Source organism: Octopus bimaculoides, chromosome 28 (genome assembly GCF_001194135.2).
Source record: "Octopus bimaculoides isolate UCB-OBI-ISO-001 chromosome 28, ASM119413v2, whole genome shotgun sequence".
Lineage (NCBI taxonomy): Eukaryota > Metazoa > Mollusca > Cephalopoda > Octopoda > Octopodidae > Octopus > Octopus bimaculoides.
In genome coordinates this window covers 16,263,196-16,270,358 of record NC_069008.1, presented here as the reverse complement: position 1 = coordinate 16,270,358, position 7,163 = coordinate 16,263,196, and the positions used below count along the sequence as shown (strand labels likewise).

General features: G+C 37.4%; 1 protein-coding gene across 10 annotated transcripts in view; it reads left to right on the top strand.

Moving 5' to 3' along the window:
* LOC106868518 (zinc finger protein 271) overlaps window positions 1-7,163 on the top strand; it is an 18,784-nt gene that overhangs the window by 4,891 nt on the left and 6,730 nt on the right. For 3 of the 10 annotated variants that reach the window (XR_008266979.1, XR_008266978.1, XR_008266976.1), the window contains exon 3: window positions 2,412-5,153. The gene's annotated coding sequence lies outside the window, so the exon portion shown is untranslated. Of the gene's footprint in view, window positions 1-1,043; window positions 1,168-2,411; window positions 5,154-5,174; window positions 5,483-5,509; window positions 6,564-7,163 lie in introns of those variants that run through there. The other 7 variants (XM_052977543.1, XM_052977546.1, XM_052977542.1 and 4 more) reach the window with 5 other exon arrangements.

The window sequence follows — 7,163 nt, the reverse complement described above, 5'->3', positions numbered from 1 at the left end:
ATATTATATATATATATATATTATATATATATATATATATATACTCTTTTACTTGTTTCAGTCATTTGACTGCGGCCATGCTGGAGCACCACATTTAGTCGAGAAAATCGACCCCAGGACTTATTTTTTGTAAGCCTAGTACTTATTCTATCGGTCCTTTTTGCCGAACCGCTAGACTACGGGGACGTAAACACACCAGCATCGGATGTCAAGCAATGGGGGGGGGGACAAACACAGACACACATACATACATATATATACGATGGGCTTCTTTCAGTTTCCGTCTACCAAATCCACTCACAAGGCTTTGGTCGGCCCGAGGCGATAGTAGAAAACACTGGCCCAAGGTGCCACGCAGTGGGACTGAACCCGGAACCATGTGGTTGGTAAGCAAGCTACTTACCACAGCCACTCCTGCGCCTTCCCAGGAGAGTATATATACACTCTTTATTCTTTTACTTGTTTCAGTCATTTGACTGCGGCCATGCTGGAGCACCGCCTCTACTCGAGCAAAAACACCCCACCAGGCTGGTTAATTATTGTTTTTGTTCCCGGGTGAGGGTCTTTATCGATTGATCGTACGTGCCTCTCTCGCAATAGGCTCAGACATGGCTATGTGTTAGGAAGCTTGCATCCCAACCACACGCGTTGAGGTTCAATTCCAGTACGTGGTACATTAGGCAAGTGTCCTCTTCTATAGTCTTGGGCCGACCAACACGTTGTGAGTCTATTTATTACATGGAAACTAAAAGAAGCCCGTCGGATATGTATTTATGTGGTGGGTGTGTCTGGGTCCCCCACTCCAGGATCGCTTGACAGCTGATGCAGGTGTATTTACGTCCCCGTAGCTTAGTCCTGTGGTTGATCTTGTAAGGCTGTAGGACCAATTTCATGCAATATAGTCCTGTGGTTGATTTCTTTGACTAAAACCACTTAATACGGTACCCCAGCTTCGGTGTAACCAAATTCCTGAAATGTATATCGTAACTTTATTTTGGTTTTATTTACTAGAGAGCGGGGTATTTACTTTTTTCCCTCTACTTCCGTTTCCGCTAAAAGCTTTTTCAATCTGGAGAATAAACAATAACGTGTTTTTCTATGTTTTCATGGATTTTGATCAGAGTACATATATTTTCACACTAAATATCGATTTGTATAGCATAACAGGTAAGATATACACACCTATCTATTGATTGATCGTACGTGCCGGATCTCTTATCTGGCTTGCAGAAATCCGGGAATACATTCCTGTCTCTGAAGATGATCAGGTTTTCAACTTTACACTACTTTTTCATCAATATTTTCATCTATATATGGTCACATCTCCTTCTAGTAACAACAGCTAAATTCTACTCAAACCTTCTGCTCCTGAAAATTGAAGATTACTTGCTGATGTAAACCTTATATATAATGTGAGAAGGAAAAACAGGATAGTCACGGATGAGGTGTCTTGGATCATATGTGAGCTCAGTTGCTTCTGATCTGGTAGGAAAAGAGCAACAGCAATATTTCTTATGAGAAAAGTACATTGTTCTCCATTATTCTGATCTTTGATATATATATATATATATATATATATATACATAGGTTAATATCTTTAACCCATACGGTTATATATATATATAGATATTGTGAAAATAATAAGGGTAGAAAATTTAGAAAAAATTTAGTAATAAAGTCAATAGCATATATTTATATACAATAGTATATAAACAATTTAAGTATTTACACGTGAAAGCGGTTCCCTTTCCCAGGGCACCTTACGTGCTAGAAAGGGCAGTCAAAGCCCAAACCACGAATAAAAGCAACTTCAAAGGGAATGAAAATAAAAAAAAAATTGTAGTTACCAAACTCTTGCAATCCGTCCTTCATCAGTGAGGTTCGCAAAAATTAATGCAGATTTATGCAGCAAATTGCACCAAAATCACACATGTTACATACTTATGCATTATCATTCTCAAATCCATGGCACTGATGAAGAATGGATCGCAAATTAATTTATTTGCACAATGATACAGAAACTCGAGTTTGAGGATAACTACAAAAATATTTTATATTTTCATTCCCTTTGGAATTGCTTTTATTCGTAGTTTGGGCTTTGACTGCCCTTTCTAGCATGTAAGGTGTCCTAACAAAGGTCACCTCTTTCGTGTATAAATACTTAATTGTTTATATGTATGTAAATATATACACACACACATATATATATATATAAATATATATATATATATATATATATATATATATATATATATATATGCACACTCAATGGCTAGGGGTAATTGTGATTCACAAATTTTTAGAATTCACCCTATGTTATATGATGTCATTTGTTAATCAATAAAGAAATGTTGGAACATTTCCGTTTTGATCTCTCCTCCATATCTAATACTGTTTCTTTATTATTTCAGATTAATGGATGACATTGGCATGAAACAACTTTTTTAACATTGGATACATCTGGAATATTTATCATGTCTTAAAGACTAAAGGAAAACGTTTAAGAGAACAGATATAATAACCCAACCTTTAGAAATCTATGGTTGAATTACTGTGAAATATTTGCTGTGAGCTGAGATTCATAGCAATATTTCTCCATTTCATTGTCTGGTGCTTTTGCATTCTAATTGAACTTGAATATATTTGCAAAGCAGTTTACACAATTTTAGATATCCATAACTTGATAGCAGCAGAAATATTTCTTAGGAATAAATTATAACAAAACCAAGAATAAGAAAATTATACGCTGTGTTGAGAAAAAAAGGATAAGGGAAAACTTTAATACTTTGAAAAACTTGAATGGTTGGATTTATTTGTATCTCTTAGAGAAATGTCAAAAGCATTAGAGAAATTAGGCTATCATTGTAAAATTTGTGGTAAATCATTCTCTACACATAGTAATTTGGTTAAACACATTCGTGTTCATACAGGTGAGAAGCCATTTCGCTGTGTTACCTGTGGTAAATCATTCTGTCAAAACGGTAACTTAACTAAACACATACGTATTCATACAGGAGAGAAACCATACAACTGTGATACCTGTGGTAAATCATTGTCTTCAAAAGGTAGCTTAATTGCACACAAAAATATTCATACAGGTGAGCAGCCATTTCACTGTGATACCTGTGGTAAATCATTCTCTGCAAAAGATAGCTTAATTACACACAACTATATTCATACAGGTGAGAAGCCATTTCACTGTGATACCTGTGGTAAATCATTCTCTACGAAAGGTAACTTAAAAAGACACAAACATTTCCATACAAAAGAAAAGCCATTTCACTGTGTTATCTGTGGTGAATCATTCTCTACAAAAGATTACTTAATTACGCACAAATATATTCATACAGGTGAAAAGCCATTTCACTGTGATACCTGTGGTAAATCATTCTCTCATGCCAGTAGCTTAAGTCAACACATACGGATTCATACAGGAGAAAAGCCATTTCACTGTGTTATCTGTGGTAAATCAGTTTCTACAAAAGGTAGCTTAACTAAACACATACGTATTCATACAGGAGAAAAGCCATTTCAGTGTGATGTCTGTGATAAATCATTCTCTGGGAGTAGTGACTTGACTAAACACAGACGTATTCATACAGGAGAGAAACCATATAATTGTGATATCTGTGGTAAATCATTCTGCACAATTTCTCATTTAATTCAACATAAACATATTCATACTGGAGAAAAGCCATTTCACTGTAATGTCTGTGGTAAAGCATTTTCTAGGATTGGTGACTTGACTAAACACAGACGTACTCATACGGGAGAAAAAGCATATCATTGTGATATCTGTGGTAAATCATTCTCTCAGAGCAACAGCTTAACTAGTCACAAACGTATTCATACAGGAGAGACATGAGATCACTATGATGTCTGTAGTAAATCATTCTATCAGAGATATAACTTAGCTAGACATAAGTCTATCCATGTAAAAGTGTGATTATATTATTGTCAAAATTTATTAAAACACCCAGTAAGAACTAATATTTTAAAACCATTTTCTCTTCTAAATCATTGCTTAACTTTTGTGCCCTTAACTATAATAATTGAACCCTTGACAGTAACCATACATGTTTCAATTCCATATAACATACTTCATGGATATAGGAAAGATACTGTCATTATTTTTAATGTCTTTGGTAAATAATAAGACAGCAAACTGGCAGAATTGTTAGCATGTCTGGTAAAATGCTTATCAGCATTTCATTTGTCTTTATTAAGTTATGGAAAGAAACGAAGGAAATGATCAAGTTGAAGATTGTATTTTGAAGCCAAGATGAAAGAATCTTGGAGACTTTAGTAAATTAACCTAGGAGCCTTACCAAGGAGGAGAATCTGAATATTCTCTGTACAAGTCCCATTTGTCAAACATGTTGTGATGCACAGTCATAAGAGAATTGGTTGAATGAAGAAGAATGCAAATGCCATGAAGCATAGTCGAAGTAATAAGCTCTGCAGCAAAATCTGGACCAAATTTGTTGAAACTGGAGACATTCTTCAGTTCTTCATCCCATGTCTTCCTCAGTCTCTCAATTCCACATATTCCATCTACTTTGAGAGACCAGCAGTTCTTTATGGAGCTATCTGCATCCTTCGGCATCACAATATCAAACCAGTGCAGTCTTCTCTCTTGCACACAGCATCTAATTCCTCTTCCGCTAAATTCTCTCTGAAAACACTAGAACTCTATCAAATATGTACACTTACATAACACACCCAGAACAGAAAACCAGCCTCATTCCTTTCTAGAAATGAAATGGTTAATCATGAATGTGATGCTTCACCGACCCTGAAATACTTAAGTCTCCCCCATCTTATTCACAAACACTAACGTTCACCTTAACACATGATAATTACTACATATAAATAAAGTAGATTTCGTTCAACCTGTTGGAGGACTACTTTCCCTTTGTCAATATCTGCATCCAGCTCTGCGTGATTTGGTTGGTTCAACCAACAGCCAGCATCGCGCATAGATACACGCTGCCTCCTGTCTCTTATTGACGAGGATGTCAAGCGAATAATATGTATATTTGTGTCTCAACTCAATCCCACGAAGAAACTATATAATAGAAGAATATTCTAGAACTTGATAACTATCTACGGATTATTTGAACATTTATCATGTTCCACATTGTTTCGTAACAGTAAGTGATGTTTTATTAGTTCAACTTGTTGGAGGACTACTTTCCCTTTGCCAGATCTGTATTCAGCTCTGCGTGATTTGGTTGGTTCAACCAACTGCGAGCATCGCGCATAGATACACGTTGCCTCCTGTCCATTGTTGACGCGGAATGTCTCAATCAATTCGAGCCAGGCTGTCAAGCGGTTTAAACAGTAAATCGGGGAGGTGGGGATTTTGTGTGCTCTCATCATACTCGTGAATCTACAATTTGCATTTTTCCCGACTGAGTTTCTTTGGAGGGAAAACTGGGGTTGAACGTTTTCAGAACATTCTAAAACATCTTTCAGAATGGTTCTCTTTTAAATAACATTTTTTATTTCATTGTTTTCACCTTCCTTTTTGACAACCTTTAAGTAACATCTTATCAAATTCAAAATTCGTTTTATTTTCATTCATAGGCGTAGGAGTGGCTGTGTGGTAAGTAGCTTGCTTACAAACCACATGGTCCCGGGTTCAGTCCCACTGCGTGGCACCTTGGGCAGGTGTCTTCTACTATAGCCTCGGGCTGACCAAAGCCTTGTGAGTGGATTTGGTAGACGGAAACTGAAAGAAGCCCGTCGTATATGTGTATATATATATATATGTGTGTGTGTGTGTGTGTATATGTTTGTATGTGTGTCCCCCCAACATCGCTTGACAACCGATGCTGGTGTGTTTATGTCCCCGTAACTTAGCGGTTCGGCAAAAGAGACCGATAGAATAAGTACTAGGCTTCTAAAGAATAAGTCCTGGGGTCGATTTGCTCGACTAAAGGCGGTGCTCCTGCATGGCCACAGTCAAAAGACTGAAACAAGTAAAAGAGTAAAAGAGATTCATTCAATTCGTTATTTGTTTTATTAGAGATTGACAGATAGATAGATAGACAGATACATACTTTAAGTCCCCACCCCCACCCAATTTGCTGTTTACAATCTTTATACGTGTGGAGGTTTTTTTTGTTTTTTTTTTCTCGGAGTGCACCTGACTTGCGTGTGTGCGCCCGTCCACTGACTAAATCGGGTGCGCCCGTCGGGTACACTCTCCTGAAATAGTACCCAAAATATATCTTTTAGGACATCACCACCACGGCCGCTGCTGACAATAATGAACATTCGCTTAGCATAGTCAGTTATTAACCACAGTAACCATGGTGATTTGCATCAAACTATTATTTTTGTTATTTCTTTTCTTTACATTTATCGTAAGTTTTTTGGCCTTATTCACTAGAGAGCGGTGGGTTTATTCTTGTCACGTGATAGACACAACTTCCGTTTCCGCTAAAAGCTGTTTCAATTTGGTGAATAATAATAACGTCTTTTTGTATGTTTTCACGGATATTTTGATGTGAGTAAACATATTTTGCCCCTAAATATTGATTTGTATAGCATGACAGGTAAGATATACACATCTATCTATCGATTGATCGTACGTGCCCTATCTCTTATCTGGTTTGCAGAAATCCGGGAATACTTATACCGTGTATTGAGTGTTCGTTCCCATTTCCTGTCTCTGACTATGTTCCCGCTTTACACTTTGTGGGTCCCGGGGCACTGTGGCCTTCCGTGCTGTCACCCTTTCTCTTTAGCTTCTCTGGTCATATCTAATTGAGATTGATTTACTACAGTGGGCCATGTTGAGCAGAATGTTCCTAAGTAGACAAACTTTGACCGAAGAACAGATCGCCAACTGTGTGAAGCTATTCGTCTCTTTTTATAGTATTAGTGAATAGGTTGGGGTGGGGGAGTAATGTGGAGTGTAAAATGTAGGAAAAGAGGGAGATGGTGGAGTGAGGGAGAGTATGTGTTTGCATGTATGTGCGTGTGTGTGCCTGTATCTGAAAGGAAGTGTTTTGAACAGAATAAAGGAAGTGAATATTTTCAAGTAGGTGACTGGAACAGTTGCTGGTACTACTAAAGCAGCGCAGTCGCGCGTCCGCGCTAGCTAGTCTTGAGTGGTCGATCCTAACCCTATCCCTAACCCAAGGGTTAGGGTT